A 21,197-nucleotide genomic window follows, 5' to 3' on the forward strand; every position below is an offset into this window, starting at 1 on the left:
GAGGAAGCAAAAACGATTCCTATCTTAATAGGGTTTTGTCTCACTTAATCAGTGTGTCCCAGGGACGCTGTGCGCTAATTTACCATCAAAGGAAGAATATACATTCCCATCTTGGCTTATCTCAGATCACAAAGAAACAATTCCAAAGCATTTAAGGGAATGCATTTGGGGATATGAGGTACAGAAGTAGAGGGCCCCTCTACTACTAAACAAAACACTCAGCCAACCAAATACTTTATTGAATATCTGGCATGCTGTACCACGTTACTCCTGTAGAGGCCACTGCAGGGGAGCCATTTACCCAAATTGGAAGTCATTAAGCACTGGAAAATGCAGGACATACATGTATGTCCTGACCATGCTAGTGGACTTTGAAGCAAGTTTAGGAGCTTTGGAACTGGTGGGTATCAGCAGCCAGGACTCACCGCTAATGATGGACATTGGCGATGATGCCAATGTCTGGCATCAACACTTAAGACACCATGATCAAATTCGATAGCGGCATCTAAAAGTCTATACAAGGGTCAGAATAGGGCAATTTTAAGCATACTCATTGTTAGAGATGAGCGAATTTTTGGAAAATTTGATTCGGCCGATTCGCCAAATTTACCGAAAAATTTTCTTCAGTCCGAATTTATTCGCGGTGAATTGCTATTAAAAACAGATATTTCTGGGCTACAGAGAGTTTCAATAGGGGTGTAGAACACTTTGCCTTTTCATAACACGCATAGTGAGTGTGCTTTGTTAGTGAAATAATACTGTTATTCAGTATCACATGCAGATTACAGGCATCACTAATAGAATCACTGCTGCAGAGCATCTGGATGTGGCAGCAGGGGGTCGGGAGACCATATGGCGACACAATTGAAGAGATTAAAGAGATGTTTTAACTTAATTTTTATTTAAATTAATTTTAAGTTATTTTAATTTTTAAAAATCCTTTTTTGGGGACCCATTCTGGTGAGCATGAAGCTGGTGGTCCACCGCGAGGTGAGCTACCACCTTTCCCAGCCCTTGCCACGCAGTGCACCCCCATGGTCTGAGTGTCCACTCGAAAAGGGAGGGACTGCAGTACCAGCAACTTGAACAGGGGAACATTCAGATTATGCGCTGTTGGATAAGTGTTACTGCTAGAAGTTGCTACAGTGAAAAAGCATGTACTTGTATCTTAAAAGGGAGCTACCACCTGTTCCAGCCCCTGCCTCTCAACGCCCCCTCCCCACCCCCAATAGATGAACCTAAAAAGTTTTATTTAATGTGCCAGCAGTATGAGTAGATCACATGGCGGCATAATGACACAGCCTGGAGGTGGCAGCAGCATGAGGAGACCATATAGTGGCAGAAAGACAAAAACTGGAGGTTGCAACAGCCTGACGAGACCACAGGGCCTCACAATTGAAAAGATTACAGATATTTTTGTTAAATTTCAATAGAAGATTTCAAATAGATGAACCTAAAAAGTTTCATTTAATGGGTCAGCAGCATGAGGAGATCACATGGCCATGGTGTGTCTGAGTTCTCTGTCTCGTCTTCCTCATCACCCTGTAGCTCCACAGCCTGCTCCTGCTCCTCCTCTCCTGTCAGATGACTATAAAAACCACCCATTTCGCAAAACCTTGCCTGTGCTCCACTGTCGCCCTCCCCCTCCTCCTCCTCCTCTTCCAGTTTAGCCCCCACAGGGCTCATGTGGCCGTGAGATGTAGGCTCCATGTCTCCAGTGCTCTCACCAGCCATAGTTTACAACACTTGTTGTAGGAAATGAAGCACTGGAATAACATTGTTCATCCTGTAATCCTGGCGACTGACTAATAATGTGATTTCCTCAAAGGGCCTGAGCAAATGGCAGGTGTCACGTATCAGCTGCCACTGGCTGACAGTGAATCTACTACACAGGGGAGTCCCCCTATCCATTGGATCATCAAGAAATTGATGATGGTTTTTCTCTATTCGTATAGTCAGTCCAAAATATGGAGGGTGGAATTCTAACGTGTGGAAACATCACAAATCGGACTATGTTGGGTGATGTTCTGACGCTACAGCTCAAGGAGGGTGTGCTTTTCGGTGTACGAGTGGCTGAAGTGCATGCAAAGTTTTTTTCCCCATTGTAGGACGCATGGCTCAGGCTTCTTTGACACAGCACACACAAGATGTTCTTCCCATTGTCGGTCCCCATGGTTCCCATTTCCAGTGTTTGTGATGTAAGCCATGATTCAATTTCTTGATGAACCACTTTTAGCAGTTCCTCCCCTGTGTAACTCCGCTCACCAAGGCAAACCATGTTAAGAACAGCGTGACACCGCCGTGCCCTGCACACATGGTATGCTGGAGGGGCACTGAGACTTGTCCGTGCAGTGGAGGCTGAGGACAGGTGGAGGTTGAGGAGGCACACTGTCACAGGATCAACTGCCTGAGAGCGTGGAGAAGGAAGCAGTGTGACCTCTTCAAGTTTCTGTTGTGGCTGTGCAGGAACCACATTCACCCAGTGGGCCGTAAAGAACATGTATTGTCCTTGACCATAGTTAAAGCTCCACACTTCGGCGCTGCCGTGCACTTTGGTACACACAGACAGGCTCACCTTCTGTTCCACAAAATTGTGCAGGGCTGGTACTGCCTTTTTCACAAAGAAATTACGGCTTTGGACTCTCCACCTCGGCTCGGCACAAGCCATCAGGTCTCTGAAAGGTGAAGAACCCACCACTTGAAAAGGGAGGGACTGCAGCACCAGCAACTTGGACAGGAGCACATTCAGCTTCTGCACCGTTGGATTAGTGGGCACATTCTGCTATATGTTACAGCAGTGAAAAAGCTCATACTTGTGTCCTAAAATCAATGTGCCCAAAGCGTTTACTTAGAAAAAATACTGTCAAACTACAAGATCAATGTGACAAGGATATCACATGGTGGCACAATGACAGAGCCTAGAGGTGACAGCAGAATGACGAGACCATAGCGAGCCACTATGATAGAACCTGGAGGTGGCATCAGCATGAGGAGAACATATGGTGGCAGAATGACATAGCCTGGAGGTGGCATCAGCAGCATCAGGAGTCCTGAAAGTGACCCGGTGACAGAGTGGGGTGGTGGGTGGTAATACCAGTACCAGGTGATGAAGGTGGGTGAAAGAAGGAGAACTTGGCATCAGATGTGTGGCATCAGGTGGCTGGCAGGATCAGAATACTAGCTGAGGAAGAAGAAAACGGTTTCTTTTGTCAAAGTGTTGGTGTGCACAAGTAAGTGTTAAGGATATGCATTACGTAAAACGTAAAGCTTTTAATATTATTCTTAGGATAAAATATATGGACCCATTTTTTTTTTTAATCTAACAAAAGGAAAGGTGTGCAAAAAACACCATGTGCAACCTACACTACCAAGTATTGATGCAATGCAAAGACCTCTCAAAGTTGGAAGGGAACAATGTATGGTCCATTGTAACAGGTGGGGGTAAAAACTTCCCCTGTAAGGCCCTAATCTCGCACTAATAATCCCCTTCTTGTCAAGTGTTACTTGTCCTTAAAAGGGTGGTCCCACACAGGAACCTCTCCTATTTCCACCTAAAAACACTTCCATTCCAAAAGGTGGAAGGGAGCAACATATTGTCCATTGTAGCAGGTGGAAGTAAAAAATCCCCCTGTGAGGCCCTACTCTCGCCCTATTAATTCCCTTTTGGCAAGTGTTACGCGCACCAGACAGGAGCTGCCCTTTTTAAGTAGAAATAGGGAGAGGTTCCTGTGTGGGGCCACCCTTCTTTGGGCGAGTAACACTTACAACGAAGGGAAATAATAGTGCGAGAGTAGGGCCTTACAGGCAAGTTTTTACCCCCACCTATTACAATGGACCATACGTTGTTTCCTTCCACCTTTTAGAGGTCTTTGCATCGCATCATTACTTGATGGTGTAGGTGGCACATGGTGTTTTTTGCAGCACCTTAATTATGTTTGGCAGTATTCATGGCAGCACAATGAGAGAGCCTGGAGGTGGCAGCATCAGCATGAGAAGACCATATGGCGGCACAATGACAGAGCCTGGATGTGGCAGCATCAGCATGAGTAGACCATATGGAGGCACAATGAGAGTTCCTGTAGATGGCAGCATCAGTATGAGGAGACCATATGGCAGCACAATGACAGAGCCTGGAGGTGGCAGCGGCAGCATGAGGACCATGCCAACTGAGGGATGAGTCTGAGTAACCCACCGACTGTTGACTGGGGGTGTCGGATGTCACTTGGGATGAAGTGGATGACCGAGTGAATCAATCAATCATGGCTGCTGGGTTGCTGGTCAAGACATGACTGCTAGCTGACTCCGGGAGCTCAGACCTCTCGGTGCGACTCTTGCTGCCACACGGCCCTACTCTGCTTCGACCTTTACTTGCACCTGATGAATTTATGCCTCTGCCACTCCTATGTACACGTCCTGGCACTCCTCTGCCTGACATACTTATACACCAGTTGAGTGCGTATATGTTACACTTATGAGAGGAGGACAATACGCTCCACTATGCTTAAAACTGTATAAGACTACAAAAACAAGTGTGTAGATTTGGCTGGCCTTTCACGGCAACTAGGCCCTTATGACTTTAGCAGGAACAAAATCATACACCAGGTAGGTGTACATACAGTTTACAGTTATGAGGACAATACGCTCCACTGCGCTTAAAACTCTGTTTGGCTACAAAAGCAGATGTGTAGCTTTGGCTGGCCTTTCAGAATAACTAGGCCCTTATGACTTTAACAGGAACAAAATCGTACACTACATAGGTGTACGTACAGTATACACTTATGAGAGGAGGACTATGCGTTCCACTACGCTTAAAACTGTTTTAGACTACAGAAACAAGTGTGTGGCTTTGGCTGACAGTAACTAGGCCATAATTATTCTAACAGGAAAAATAAAAAGGACACCACGTAGGTATATGTACAGTTTACACTTATGAGAGAAGGACTATACGCTCCGCTTCAAACTGTATAAGGCTACAAAAACATGTGAGAAGCTTTGGCTGGCATTTCACAGTAACTAGGCCCAAATTAGTTTAACGGGGGGAAAAAACAACATACACCACATAGGTGTATGTACAGTTTACACTTATGAGAGGTGGACAATATGCTCTGCTTAAAACTGTATAAGGCTACAAAAACAAATGTGTAGCTCTGGCTGGCCTTTCACAGTAACTAGGCCCAAATTTTTTAACAGGAAAATTTTTAAAAACACCACGTAGGTGTACGTACAGTTTACACTTATGAGAGAAGGACTATACGCTCTGCTATAAACTGTATAAGGCTAAAAAAACAAGTGTGTAGCTTTGGCTGGCCTTTCACAGTAAGTAGGCCCAAATTAGTTTGACAGGAAAAAAAATTTACACCGCCTATATACACACAGTTTACACTTATGAGAGGACAATAAGCTCCACTATGCAGCCTGTATTAGGCACTGAAATCAGGGGACTATGGCTGGTTTTTATTTTATTTTAATTTCGCCTAGAAAATAACTTTGTTGAGCTTTGCCATGGATTTTATGGTAAAATGAGTGATGTCAGTACATGTCAGCCTAACTCATCCTAAGTTGCACGCACATCTGTATAGCTTAACTGGCAGTCCAGGAGTACAATATACATCGCTGTGCTAGGCAGCATTGTTTAGTGTGTAGCCGGCGGAAGTAGGCTATGTATCACCATTTATCTGCTTTCACTGGGCGCACTGCACCTGACCCATAGATTATATTTACTGTATTATGCTCAGCAGGCCAGGTCTATTTTTCCTGGCCTGCTTTGCAAATCTGTGCAACAGTTGCTGTCGTACTAGCATGCGCCATGTATAAAAAGGCACACACCTCAACAGGCACAACATGTATGTGACAAGTGTGCTCCTTGTCGCATCCAAACCACCCTGTTAACATATGATCCCCCTAGTGAACTGTTACACTTCAGATGCCAATTTATTAGCACGACAGGGCTTTGGAGATAATGTTTTTCTTGAGGGCACCAAACTGTTACTTAGTTTTATTTGCCATGCATTCTTTCACTGGGGAGAAAAAAAAAAAGTTGAAATTAAGTTTTCCACCAGAAGGAAGAAAACTTGTGGCACTAACTATTGGAAGCAACATCCCTTCTTGTCAATGCCTAACCCTATTAAGTCCTAAAACATGACTGGGGATTTAAAGCCAGATTCAAATCTCTACTAAACAGCTGTTTTGGGTACTATACCCCTTAGTGCAGAGCAGATCAAACTGATCCTCCCATTGTAATTTATGGTCCAGCAAATCAAGCAAAATATACAAATCAATTAAACCCTACTAGCTAGTTTTCATGCCTGAAATGGACCATGGTATATGTATACCAGGTAGTCAGTCATGTGACCAACACTTACTTATTTAAAGGGAATGACCATTTTAGGTCATTCGTTTTCATACAGTCAGGTTCTCTGTTCAAAATCCTCATCAGATTAGAGAGCAGCAACATAGAGTATATTTGGCACTAGAGGACCTGCCATGTCCTGCATTACATAGGTAACCAATTGATTTACAATGGACGCTGTGTAATGTTTAATTAATATTGAATGACTCTCATGGTAAATTGAACACCTTAATGTCAGGTTCCCCCACAGATTACTGCTAATGTCTAGTGGTCTTCGCAGGAGGACACTTTGTTATCAGTTTATTGTCAAGGGACCTTTCTAACAAGCAGAGATTGTCTAAAGTCAAGAACCCCTTTAACTTTTTACCTCCCACAGTGCACTTCTGTCATACAACAACATATACTACATGACATTTTTTTTTTTGTACTTTTGATGAATGTGGAGAAAAAATGCCCAGTATCTACATACTAAGTGTTAAGGGAATTAAAGGATTTGCAAATTTACTTACAAGACTATTTACAAAAAGATAAAGTGCATACAATAGTAAGCTAATCCTGACAGGGTCACCAGTGTACATAACCTGGACAATATTGCTCAATCAAAGCACTAAATATCTTGAAATGAAAAAATGCAAAGGATCATGGTCACACACGGTATTGAAGTGCTGAGATTGCAAGTGGAAATGGGAGAAATACGGTACACCTGCAGAGGTAAGTCATATATACTTAACTAAGCCTCTGGTGTAACAGGTACATTACATAACTCATTCTCCCAAACCCCACACGCCATAGCAGCATAATAGTTCTTAAACATACTGTGGTGAGCCACAGGGTGGGAGGTGAGGTGTAAGGGGCAGATGGTGTTGCCCAGGGGTAGATGGTGTTAAACCCTTTGTGTTCCTGATGCCAGGGCATGGTTTTCCCATATAACCACCCAAAAGAAGTACCGTTAGTTCTAGGTCAGGCAGGGACAATAAAGAGTCCATGGCCAGATTAAGGATAACGGTAGCTTTTACTAAGGTTAGACAGGTGTTACAGTCTATACAGTTTAGCCAGTATCCCAGACAGCTTGTAATTCAGCTTGTAATTCAGCTTGTAATTCAGGATCACCGGGTCACTGGAGACCCGATTGACCCGGAATCCGCCGGAGATCGCTGGGCTGAATTGTTCAGCGATCTGCGGCATCGCCGACATGGGGGGTCATCATGACCCCCGCTGGGCGATATGCCGCGATGCCTGCTGAACGATTTCAGCAGCGTTGGGGACCGGAATTCCCACGGGCGTATGGATACGCCCTGCGTCCTTAAGGACTCAGAATGCAGGGCGTATCCATACGCCCTGCGTCCCGAAGAGGTTAAAGTCTGCAGCCACCTGTCAATTGCAAGATAGCTCAAGTCTTCTAATTGTCAGTCATCAAGTCAGTCAAGTGAAGTCTACTGTCTAGTCACCGTGGGCTGCATTATTGTCAGTCTACCTACTGAAAGTCCCAGCAAGCCTGCGAGGTCTCTCTGTGTCACTGGCCCTGAATTACAAGCTGTTCGGGGCCGTTCTCTGACCCCAATCAGGGCACCTGCTGCGCGTGTCACTCCCGCAACCCGCTCCGCCCCTCTTCCGGAGGACGTGATCGGGTGGTGGAAGTGGACCTCGGCAGCTGGGGACCCCGATCCCCAGCATCCCTGTTGGGATCGGGCCCTAGGAGTGGCGGCGGCGAGGGACTGACCTGAAGCAGCGGCTTGCAGCAGTAGGAGGTGAGTGAGAGCCTCCTGCTGTTGCTTAGCAACAGCTCCCAGAATGCAAAAAGGGCATGCTGGGAGCTGTAGTTATGCAACAGCAGGAGGCAGACCACCACAACTCCCAGCATTCCCTTATGGGCATGCTGGGACTTATAGTTTTGCAACAGCTGGAGGCACATTTTTTATATGGAAAAGTGTACCTTCAGCTGTTGTATAACTACAACTCCCAGCTTGCACAAACAGCTAAAGTGCATGCTGCGAGTTGTAGTGATGCATCTGCTGATTGCATAACTACAACTCCCAGCATGCCCGTTGGCTGTCGGTGACTGCTGAGAGTTGTAGTTTTGCAGCAGCTGAAGGCACACTGGTTGTGAAACTCATTTTTTTTTTACCTAACTCACTGTTTCACGACCGGTGTGCCTCCAGCTGTTGCAAACTACAACTCCCAGCATGCACCGTACATGCTGGGAGTTGTAGTTTTGCAACATCTGGAGGCACACTGGTTGTGAAACACTGAGTTAGGTCACAAACTCAGTGATACATAACCAATGTGCCTACAGCTGTTGCAAAACTAAAACTCTCAGCATCTACAGTCTGTCAGCGCATGCTGGGAGTTGTAGTTTTGCAACAGCTGGATGTCCCCCCCCCAATGTGAATGTACAGGGTACACTCATATGGGCGGAGGTTTACAGTAAGTATCTGGCTGCAAGTTTGGTACAGTCGCACGGGCGGGGGTTCACAGTAGTTTCTGAAATAAAACGCTGATTGAATGTCATTTTGAATACTTTGGGGGGTGTAGTTTTTATAATGGGGTCATTTGTGGGGTATTTCTAATATGAAGGCCCATCAAATCCACTTCAAACCTGAACTGGTCACTGAAAAATAGTGAGTTTGAAAATTTTGTGAAAAATTTGAAAATTGCTGCTGAACTTTGAAGCCCTCTGATGTCTTCCAAAAGTAAAAACTCATACATTTTATGATGCAAACATAAAGTAGACATATTGTATATGTGAACCAAAAAACATTTTTTTGGAATATCCATTTTCCTTACAAGCAGAAAGCTTCAAAGTTAGAAAAATGCTAAATTTTCAATTTTTTCATCAAATTTTGGGATTTTTCACCATGAAAGGATGCAAGTTACCACAAAAATTTACCACTATGTTAAAGTAGAATATGTCACGAAAAAACCTTCTCGGAATCAGAATAAGTAAAAGCATTCCAGAGTTATTAATGTTTAAATTGACAGTGGTCAAAATTGCCAAAAATGTCCGAGTCCTTAAAGGGGTTCTCCGGTGCTTAAACATCTTATTCCCTATCCAAAGGATAGGGGATAAGATGCCTGATCGCGGGAGTCCCGCAGCTGGGGACGCCCGTGATCATGCACGCGGCCCTCCGTTAGTAATCAGTTCCCGGAGCATGTTCCCTGGAGCATGTTCGCTCCGGGTCTGATTACGGGCGACTACAGGGCGGGCGGCGTGTGACGTCACGCCTGCGCCGGCGTGTGAAGTCACGCTCCGCCCCGCAATGCAAGCCTACGGGAGGGGGCTTGATAGCTATCCCGTAGGCTTGCATTGCGGGGCGGAGCGTGACGTCACATACCGGCGCAGGCGTGACGTCACACGCCGCCCGCCCTGTAGTCGCCCGTAATCAGACCCGGAGCGAACATGCCTAACTCCTTAACCCCTTAACGACGCAGGACGTATATTTACGTCCTCCGCCGGCTCCCGTGATATGCCGCGGGGTCACGCGGTGTCCCGGCGTCATATCGGGTCGGTCCCGGCAGCTATCAACGGCTGGGACCCGCAGCTAATACAGGACATCACCGATCGCGGTGATGCCCTGTATTAACCCTTCAGATGCGGTGATCAAAGCTGACCGCCACGTCTGAAGTGAAAGTGACCCGGCTGCTCAGTCGGGCTGTTCGGGACCGCCGCAGTGAAATTGCAGCGTCCCAAACAGCTTACAGGACACTGGGAGAGTCCTTACTTGCCTCCTCAGTGTTCGATCGATGAATGACTGCTCCGTGCCTGAGATCCAGGCAGGAGCAGTCAAGCGCTGATAAAACTGATCACAGGCGTGTTAATACACGCCAGTGATCAGCATGAGAGATCAGTGTGTGCAGTGTTATAGGTCCCTGTGGGACCTATAACACTGCAAAAAAAATTTTTTTAAAAGTGTTAATAAAGGTCATTTAACCCCTTCCCTAATGAAAGTTTGAATCACCCCCCTTTTCCCATAAAAAAATAAAACAGTGTAAATAAAAAAAAAATAACATATGTGGTATCGCCACGTGCGGAAATGTCCTAACTATAAAAATATATAATTAATTAAACAGCACGGTCAATGGCGTACACGCAAAAAAAATTCCAAAGTCCAAAAAAGCGTATTTTTGGTCACTTTTTATACCATTAAAAAATGAACAAAAAGTGATCAAAAAGTCCAATCAAAACAAAAATCATACCGATAAAAAACTAAAAATCAGTCCTCATACCGCCATGTACATGGAAAAATAAAAAAGTTATAGGGGTCAGAAGATGACATTTTTAAACGTATACATTTTCCTGCATGTAGTTATGATTTTTTCCAGAAGTCCGACAAAATCAAACCTACATAAGTAGGGTATCATTTTAACCGTATTGACCTACAGAATAATGATAAGGTGTCATTTTTACCGAAATATGCACTGCGTAGAAACGGAAGCCCCCAAAATTTACAAAATGGCGTTTTTTCTTTGATTTTGTCGCACAATTATTTTTTTTCCATTTTGCCGTGAATGTTTTGGAAAAATGACTAATGTCACTGCAAAGTAGAATTGGTGACGCAAAAAAATAAGCCATAATATTGATTTTTAGGTGGAAAATTGAAAGGGTTATGATTTTTAAAAAGTAAGGAGGAAAAAACGAAAGTGCAAAAACTGAAAAACCCTGAGTCCTTAAGGGGTTAAGGGGTTAAGCTTGAGGTCTCCAATGCTCTGGACAAACTCTGTAAGACGTCTTGACTGCACTGGACCTCAGGAACAAGAGCGATGAAGGAGAACAATTGCAGCTTCTCCTCAGGGGGGCTGTGCAAGGAGCCCATAGGCCACTAGAGAGGTCACCTGGTCACTAGGTTCTCTGGGTAACAATCATATGACTTAAACATGTGACTTAAACATAATCATGTGACTAACAATAAAGGTTCTTGACAGACAAGGAGAGCGCTCCTAGTGTGATAGCGTAATGTAAAAGCAAAGATAAAAGACAAGAAAACTTGCTCACCAAGTCCAGTTGTACTGCGACCAAGTACAACTATGGTGAAGGCGTGAAGTGACCCTGCAACGGGCAAAGAGCGGCAGCTGCTCCTGGACACAAAGGCGAAGAAATAAAGCGGATCCCTCCAGGGAACAAACCAGGATAGAGGCAGCGCACAGGACTTCAAAGGTAAAATGGTTTATTTACCCGGCATGCAACGCGTTTCGCTGGATAACCAGCTTCATCAGGCAACAGGCAACTGCCTGATGAAGCTGGTTATCCAGCGAAACGCGTTGCATGCCGGGTAAATAAACCATTTTACCTTTGAAGTCCTGTGCGCTGCCTCTATCCTGGTTTGTTCCCTGGAGGGATCCGCTTTAATAAAGGTTCTTTACTCTTTATCTAAAAACCCTTCATGTGAAACCTATATATACACAGGGGGAGACACTACAGGAGAGCCCCAGGGACAGACAGGGACTCAACCTGACGAGACAGAAGGACCACACAGGACCATATCCCGTACTGGGACACCACAATACCCTCACAGTTTTCGCCAGCACCCCAATGCAGTTTCACCATTAGGCTTCCTCAGGGACTCCCTGAGTATATATATATATATATATATATATGTATATATATATATAAAACTTACATACAAATATATATATATAACTTACCTCTGCAGGTGTATTTCTCCCATTTCCACATGCAATCTCGGCACTTCAATACAGTGTGTGACCATGATCCTTTGCATTTTTTCTTTTCAAGATATTTAGTGCTTTGATTGAGCAATATTGTCCAGGTTATATACACTGGTGGCTCTGTCAGGATAAGCTTACTATTGTATGCACTTTATCTTGTTGTACTATAACTCACAGTCGTCAGTATTTTTTGTCCTTTTTAAGTGTTTTTATATGATTTTCTAATAAAGTTCATTTTTTCATGTTCATTTTTTTCATAATTTGTGTCTGGTGTATGTTATAGGTGTTGCTGTTGAACTTTGTACACATTAGACTAGTATAGCTGATGCAGATTTTTAGCCCACTTTTTTCAGTTATACTCATATATTTTATATTACATTTTATCTCATTCACAAGGGCCCTGTGATAGGACATGATTGTGTGTTTTTTATTGTATATTTTAATAAATGACATTTGTATATGAAGCAAAGTCTCATATATCTATATATATATATATATATATATATATATATATATATATATCCCATTCCAATTCAATATTCATTGTGTACCTTAACTGTTAGTTTTGGTTACTACCTTGGGGTCTGGATTTATCTTATATATCAAATTAATCTTTTTTGCACCATTGGATATTGGTGAACATCCAGTGAGACCTCGGTTGATATAGTTGTGAGCGGCATTTATTTCTTTTGGATTTCTTTTTAAGCAGATTTGACTTGTAAAATGCCATAATTTGTTTTTCCAAAGTGGACTTCCCCTTTAAATAATAATTGCTTTAAACTGAAGCACGCAAAAAATATTGTCCAGTTATTTTCTTTTTTTTTTTCCCACAATCATCGGTTCAGTTTGTGCCACTCTCCTTCTAGACGGAGTGAAGCATTTGTGCTGTCTGGTAATTCACCCAGAACAGTGGTAATAATATCAGCCCACTGCTCCCTGGCATTGGGTTAAAGACCTAAAGATTCAGCTCAATCATTCCTACATCTCTCATGTCAAAGGCAAAAATAAAGATATGAGCAGTTACCTCACCGCTGCTCCTAGCGCACCCCACACCAAGCGCATGAAATGTAATATCGGCTTATTTCTCTTAGCCACATTGATAAATTGCTGCCATGTGAGAGGAAAGAGCCTGACATAAAAACTTTGGTGCCGCTGGAAATCGAAAACCTCATGATAAAATGGCGGTAAAAGAAACATTTCATTTTTCCCAAATAAATTCAGTTTCTCAGTGAAACAAATTGTTTCAATTGGTTCTTCATGAATTTTATACTTTAGAAATTGTAGGCCTGTAAGGGGGGCTCACATGCACTTTTTTTTTGCAACAATTGGAATTTTAGATTTTGTTTCACACTGAAGCACAGGAACTTGATGGTTCAACTCACCTTAAAGGGGTACTCCGCTGCCCTAGCATTCATAACATTTTGTTTCGAACTCTGGGTGCAGGTGGCGGGGGCCGTGACGTCGTGCCATGCCCCCTTAGTGCAAGTCTAGGGGGGGAGGGGAGGAATGTGGCCGCACCCAGGGTTCCGAGCGAACGTCAGAGATTGCAGATAATGCAATACATTTGATGCTTTTTCTTAATACTTGTGAATGTTGCAAACATCAATTTAAGAATATATTATGCAATTTCATACCAGGCTCTAGAGGACAGAGATCCATACTAGTACTAGTCCGGTTGTACCTAAGATGGAACCAAAAGTATTGCTATGGGTCTATCATAGACTGCCCTGCCTAGGTCTTAATGGATCTCACCAGCAACTTGTCTCTGTGGGTCCACTCAACTATTGGCAAAGCAGTCCTTGCACCCACTTGGTGCCAGCAATGCAGCAAGGCTTTGAAACAAACAAAAATATGTGAGCAGCCATGTATAAAGAGTGCATCACTACGCCTCACATTCACCAGGTCAGGTGTTCTTGCACCTAGCCCAGGAAATTTACAGAGAGCTGCAATATGCCCAGTACTGTGCGCATAACAGCTCAATACTGTACCAATAATAGATAGCAGTCCCTACAATAGCGTAGCACACCACAAAAGGGGAGTAGTGCACTAGGTATGTACAACATGTTGCAATAGGGTGCAGTCAATTACTTCCATGGTCAACACAAAATGAGTCTCAGACCTTAGATAGGAAAACCCCCTCCTTATGAGAGAAACACAATGCAACTTGTATTTTCACTAATAAATGCATATCTGTTTATGGTTCACTACATGGGTGCCCTTAGCTCTCTAGGTGGCCAGTATAATTTGCTTGTGTGTGGTTAATGTGGCCAAAAATGCAGTCACTGGCTTTCATATGACTCCCAAACACTATGGGGGAGATTTATCAAAACCTGTGAAGAGGAAGAGTGGTGCAGTTGCCCATAGCAACCAATCAGATGATTCTTTCATTTTTAAAGAGACCTGTGAAAAATGAAAGAAGCAATCTGATTGGTTGCCATGGTCAACTGGTCCACTCTTCCTCTACACAGGTTTTGATAAATCTTCCCCAGAGGCTTTCTCTTGGCCAATTCTATTGAGGTCTGACAAGTGTTTCAGACTCCACTTGAGTTGTGTTTTGTTTTGTTGACAGCTTAAAGTCATGTTTTTTCTCACTTAAATGGCAAAAAGTATAATGTTATTCACACAAAAAGAATCTAGAAGAAAAGGCCCCAAAATCAAGGCCCACAAGAGTCAGTGACTACTGATTTCCCCTGACCAAAGCTTAAAGGGGTATTCCAGGAAAAAACGTATATATATATATATATATATATATATATATATATATATATCAACGGGCTCCAGAAAGTTAAACAGATTTGTAAATTACTTCTATTAAGAAATCTTAATCCTTTCAGTACTTATGAGCTTCTGAAGTTAAGGTTGTTCTTTTCTGTCTAAGTCCTCTCTGATGACACCTGTCTCGGGAAACGCCCAGTTTAGAAGCAAATCCCCATAGCAAACCTCTTCTAAACTGGGCGTTTCCCGAGACACATGTCATCAGAGAGCACTTAGACAGAAAAGAACAACCTTAACTTCAGAAGCTCATAAGTACTGAAAGGATTAAGATTGTTTAATAGAAGTAATTTATAAATCTGTTTAACTTTCTGGAGCCAGTTGATATATATAAAAAAGTTTTTTCCTGGAATACCCCTTTAATGGGACCTGTCTCTGCCTCCCAAGCATTCCCCAAGCTTAGAAACTTTACAGTCACACAAACAATATGGCTCCTTTTCATGTAGACACCTTACAAAAATGGTAAAACAACAAAATGTCGATAGAAAAAAAATCAAAAATTCTTTAGAAAAAACACTGCCAATTTCTTAGATTTTCATTATGGATCATAGAGCTCAGATTTCTACTAAGCATGGGGACCAATGGTGCTCAATCCAATTTGTTCAGGAAATAAAAATGTGCCTGTCTTACTAAAGCCCTGGGAATCCCCACCAATGTTATCGCTTATAATCATGCCAATTATAATTCTGGAAATTCCCATAAAAATGGGACTGAGGAGAATGCCAAAAGGTGTAAAAGGAGACTTTTAGGCCATTCATGCTGCATTGGGAAAAAGGATATGCAAAATAGCTTGTTAGGGATGGATTAACGTGCGGCCTTAATCTGTGAGTGACTACTGCTGTACTAATTTCCAACGTAAGAGAATTCACACCAGGCCAGGTTGGTATGGGTTCTCTCCTCGGTACCCCAGGGAGTTCTGTTTATTACAGGAAGTAAATTTGGTTTTTACAAACGGAGAAAAAGGGGAGGGTGAGAGGTAAAATGATGCATGGTTCTATATGCTGATTGGTCCTTTGAGCGTGGCGTAGCATAAATCATTATATTGCAAGTCCTCTTAGCTTCAGATTTCAGCATCTTTCCACAAAGTCCAATGTTTAGACGTCTTGTATCCAAAGTCTCCATCTCGAGGCTCTAGTCTTAGTTACAGGCAAAGCGATAAGATGAAATGTTTTGCGTTAAGCATTCTGATGTATCTGGGTTAAAGGCTAAGGGAACAGATATTTTTTCAGCAGCAATGGCATTTTAATATTAATACAGTGGTCCCTCAAGTTACAATATTAATTGGTTCTGGGACGACCATTGTATGTTGAAACCATTGTATGTTGAGACCATAACTCTATGGAAACCTGGTAATTGGTTCTGAAGCCACCAAAATGTCATCCAAAAATAGGAAAAAGGGAGGATTAAAGAAAAATAAGTAGATAACTAATACAGATAAAGCAAGTCCTTACATATACAAGTAAAAAAGATCTGCTGGGAGCTGAAAATCACTGTCTATGTCAGTGTTTCCCAAGCAGGGAGCCTCCAGCTGTTGCAAAACTACAACTCTGGCTGTCCGGGCATGCTGGGAGTTGTAGTTTTGCAACAGCTGGGGCTACCCTGCTATGGAAACACTGGTCTATGTAGAGGACAGGAGCTTCTTCAGGGTCCTGTACAGTACACACAATTTCCTGAAAAAGTAACATGGAGTCGCCCTCACCTGGTGTCCATAGGAGCAGGTAACCCTGGTACAGGTAAAGTGTACAGAACATGTAATACCTCCCTGTACTGTAGGGGGCGCTGCCAGACACCAGTCAGTGCATACACTTAAGTAATACAGGTGATTTACCAGTGAATGCCCATTCTGATTGGTCATTTCTTCCAGCCATTGAAACATTTCACAGATCTGGACTGTCTGTACATTGTATGTTGAGTCTGGTTTCAACTTACAATGGTCCAGAAAATACCATTTTATGTTGAAACTATTGTATGTTGAGGCCATTGTAGGTTGAGGGATCACTGTATATTGATCAATCATTAGAAACATAAGGGTCATCCCCATCACTCTCACAGAAAGGAAAAAAACTTAGTTAGATGGCACCAGAGAGTAAGCTCTTTTTCCTCTGGGATAGAGCTACTTTGTATAAAAGAGGAAAAAGAGGAGGCCTTGTGGTTTCAAAGAATAGGAGTTCTCCTAGGAGCCCCACTGACTAAAATATCATCCATGGAGTCTGAAATGTTTTTGCGGCCTTGAGTGACTTTGAATTCTTTATGAGGTCTGAATTATATTTGGGGCCAGAAGTTTCAATACATTTTGGAGTGTACAGTTTTGAATGACATACATTTGAGTGAAAACTGATTGAACATGCACATAGTCTACCTATTCTACTCTCAAAGATAGCTTGGTCAGATAGAGTTGCGTGGAGCTGTAATATGCATGACCAACCACATTTTGTAATCATTGGGGGTCGCAGTGGTCATACCTCTTATGACCAGACACTCATCACATATTCTGCAAATTACTACTGAAGTAATATTGGATCTAATGTGGAGGTCTGAATCATTTTTGGGTTTGACAAAACAGTGTTGGGGGGGTTTGATGAGGGAGTCTAGTGCACTACACATACAGATGTGTTGTTTACCATTTGTATCGCTGCAGTGTAACATCTTATTATCCCAATGTGCTGACGTGTGAGGGGAACAGGGATGTGTGTGGTATGGGTAACCACTTACCTCGCATTTGCCAAGCCGTGCATGAGAGCTGCTGAACTGAAATATGCCTTAAGGCTAGAAGGTTTTTCAGGTAAAAATACTGATAAAAACGCCCATTTTGCCACACTGTGTTTTTTTCTGTGAAAAAACACAGCGGCCATATGTTAGCTGCAAGTCAGTAGTGAACTGCAAAATGCCAGGTCCACTTGGCATTTCAATTTGGCATCTTTTTAATCCTTTGGGCGATTTTCAGCTATTTTAGGCTCAGAGGCTGGTTTTCAAAAATGTCCTCAAAATCCTAGTTTGTCGTTTTTATCGGGAAAATCTTGGCATTTTTCTCCCATAGAAGTCTAAAAACGGCATGTGGGTTTTAACTTTGGCGTTTTTGCAAGCAGTTTTTATTCTTTTTTGGACTTTAGCGATCCCAAAAAAGTGATGGAGATACCTTTTTAAATAAAATTTCATAGGGTACCAGTAAAAATAAAAAAAAGTACAGTAGTGATGGAAAAATTGTATTTAAAACATTTATTTTTTTTATCACTAAATTTTTTATTAATTTTTAAACAGGGATCAATTTATTTGGGCGGCAGGAAACTAAAAATGTAGCCGACAGGAATAAAAATGTAGAAAGGGGCCATTTAAATGTAAAATTTATATATTTTTTAATAATTAATTTTGTTAACCTTTATATTAATAATGGATTTTAATTATGTGTTGAATAAAATTTGTGTCTGTTTTTTCACTTTTTTTTCTTTATTTTTTACATTTTTGTAGGTAGTACTACTACTTCCATCATGTAACACTGTTCCATGATGGGAGTAGTAGTACCTGTACTAACTGACAGATCGCAGTGGGTGTCACTTCTGACACCCACTGCAATCCTCTGGTATAAGCTATAGAAGCAGCAGCACCTGCACTTGTCTGGTCCCCTGCCTGACACTATACTCCGCTTTGATGTGACGTTCTCTTCACTTCACAGATTCATATTTCCCGTTGAGAGCTGTGATTGGCCAGATGGTGTTGGCCACTCACAGCTCTCAGCGGCATATACAAATCTGTGAAGATAATCTCATATCACAGCGGAGTGCAAGTGCGACTGTACCAAAGGATCACAGCGGGTGTCAGGAGTGACACCTGCTGTGATCTGACCTTAACTGCAGGTACAACTACTCCCAACATGGAGAACACTCTTCTCCATGCTGGGAGTTGTAGTACCTGCATTAATAGACATATCACAACGGGTGTCAGAAGTAACACTCACTGCGATCTTTCTATTAGTACAGATACTACAGCTCCCAGCATGGAGCAGAGTGTGCTTCATGTTGGGAGCAGTAGTACCTGCAGTAAGGGATAGATCACAGCAAGTGTCACTCCCACTGCCGACACCGTTGCGATTGTCCTGATGTGAATTTCGGGACTCAGCTGTGCTCACGGCTACAGAGCCAGGAGAACAGCTGATGCTGAGCAGTAGATATATGTCCTATATCTACTGCCCAGCAAGAACTTACAGTGAGCTTGCAATGTGTATACAGTATACACATTGATGGCTCACTTAGCCCCTTGCTGAGCTGTGCGCTATGCACCAGCATGGCAAGGAAAGAGTTAACTTACACTGCTGCACAGTGTAGGTTAACCCTTTGGGCAATATACAATATTTAGATAGCTGTATATAGTGTATATAGAAGATGAAGAAGTCCCCTTACCTCCCTCCAGTTCCGGCTGGGTCTGTGTAGCTCCGCCCCCTAGTAATGACATCATTAGGGGTGGAGCAACAGATGGGAGCCAGGCTGGTAAGTCTGAGGCTCTGTTCACATTGTACCCTTTAAACTTGTTTTAAAATTTGTTTGCCTTTCTTAAGTAATGTTCATTATTTCCATGCCTCTCCTGCACCAACCTAAATACTTGACATTGCCAATTATTTTAACCCATATGCAAATAAAAGCAAGGAGCTAATGATTCCCCTCGAAGTTGTAGATGTGATAAGGAGAATGATGTGCACATATTTATTTTATGTCGTGTAATGACAAACGACAATGTTGGATATGTGAGCGGGCGTTTCAGCCTGGCAGATGTTCACTTTTCCTAGATAGATTAGAAAGTCTTCACATTCCGCTGTAGTGTTTAATTAATTAAATGTTTCATATAAACAGTCATAAAAAAGCAAAATGCGGAGCTCCATTTGGCAGCCAATAAATTCTGACCGCCGCGGAAGTTTCCAGAAGCATTTGTTATTGGAATATTGAGAAGCTGCTCACTTATTTAGCCATTAAAATAATGCATTTATTTGCCGGATATAATCAGACTCATTGTTGACTTCCTAAAGTTACTGACAAGTTTTACTGTCCTTCCGACTGCAACAGCAATATTTTTTATTGATGATTTTATTTGAGAAAAATACTGAAAGCTGGTAGTAATCTAGTAGTCTTTTTACTGATGCCAATGATGTACATTCAATAGAGGCACACCGCACAGCCATAGGGGCCCTGTAGAGCAGCCAAAACCGCTATCTTAGGAAAACCCACAAGTCATAGGCCCACATTTATCATTGCAGTGCAAGTGAAGCATTTTTTTACACCTTTTTTTTTTGTGTGCTCATAATGTGTAGGAGCACCAAATTTATTAAAAGGTAAAAGAGCTTTGATAAATTTGGTGCAGGTCCACCTTTTCTGAAATTTCTGTCTACACATACACCAAAAAGCTACACCATGTCTGGGCTGGTGTAGTTTTAGAGACTTTTCAGTGGCTTTACGCCTTTTTTTGCTCCTTTTTACAAAAAGGCGCAATGATAAATCCCTTCCATATCATGTCTATTGCCAAAATCAGTGGATTGCAACTCAAAATCAGCAGAAACGTGTAAACAAAAAGGGGCAAAAAAGGGCGCAAAGAACCCTGCTTGCGCCTTTTTTGCCCGTTTTTTAGACACAAAAAACAGTCTAAAGACAATGATAAATGCGGCCATAGAATGTAAAATAACACAAGTGTAAGAAAAAAGTCATTAAGAGGACATTAGGGATAAACAAAAACAAATTGTAGGACCCCCTTTATGATGTCAATGTGCCCTTGTCGGAATAAAGGGCAGAAAGTCCATCTGCCCTTCCTGAGATTAAGAGGTTTTTATGTATGGGTCATCATGGCTATCAAAGCTTTCTGTTAGTGGAGAAAAATAAGTGTAAAAATAAAAATATAAATATGTGATATTAGGAGCCAGGTATATAGGTAATGGTATTAAATTTTTTTTAAATCAACTGGTGCCAGAAAGTTAAACAAATCCTTGTTGGGAAGGAAAATAAACAAAGGAGGAAGCTTTTGACTTCATATCCTGTACTCATATATTGTTGTCATATCCCAACCCCATATACCATCCTCATATACCGACCTCCTATCCCATCATCATATCTCGACCTCATATCCCGTCCTCATATCCCAACCTCCTATCCCAACCTCCTATCCCGACCTCCTATCCCGACCTCCTATCTCGACCTCCTATCTTGACCTCCTATCCTGACCTCCTATCCTGACCTCCTATCCCGACCTCCTATCCCGACATCCTATCCCGACCTCCTATCTCGTCCTCCTATCTCGACCTCCTATCCCGACCTCCTATCCCGTCCTCCTATCTCGACCTCCTATGCCGACCTCCTATGCCGACCTCCTATGCCGACCTCCTATGCCGATCTCCTAGTCCGTCCTCCTATCCCGTCCTCCTATCCCGACCTCCTAT

The sequence above is a fragment of the Hyla sarda genome, chromosome 12 (genome assembly GCF_029499605.1).
Source record: "Hyla sarda isolate aHylSar1 chromosome 12, aHylSar1.hap1, whole genome shotgun sequence".
NCBI classification, from domain to species: domain Eukaryota; kingdom Metazoa; phylum Chordata; class Amphibia; order Anura; family Hylidae; genus Hyla; species Hyla sarda.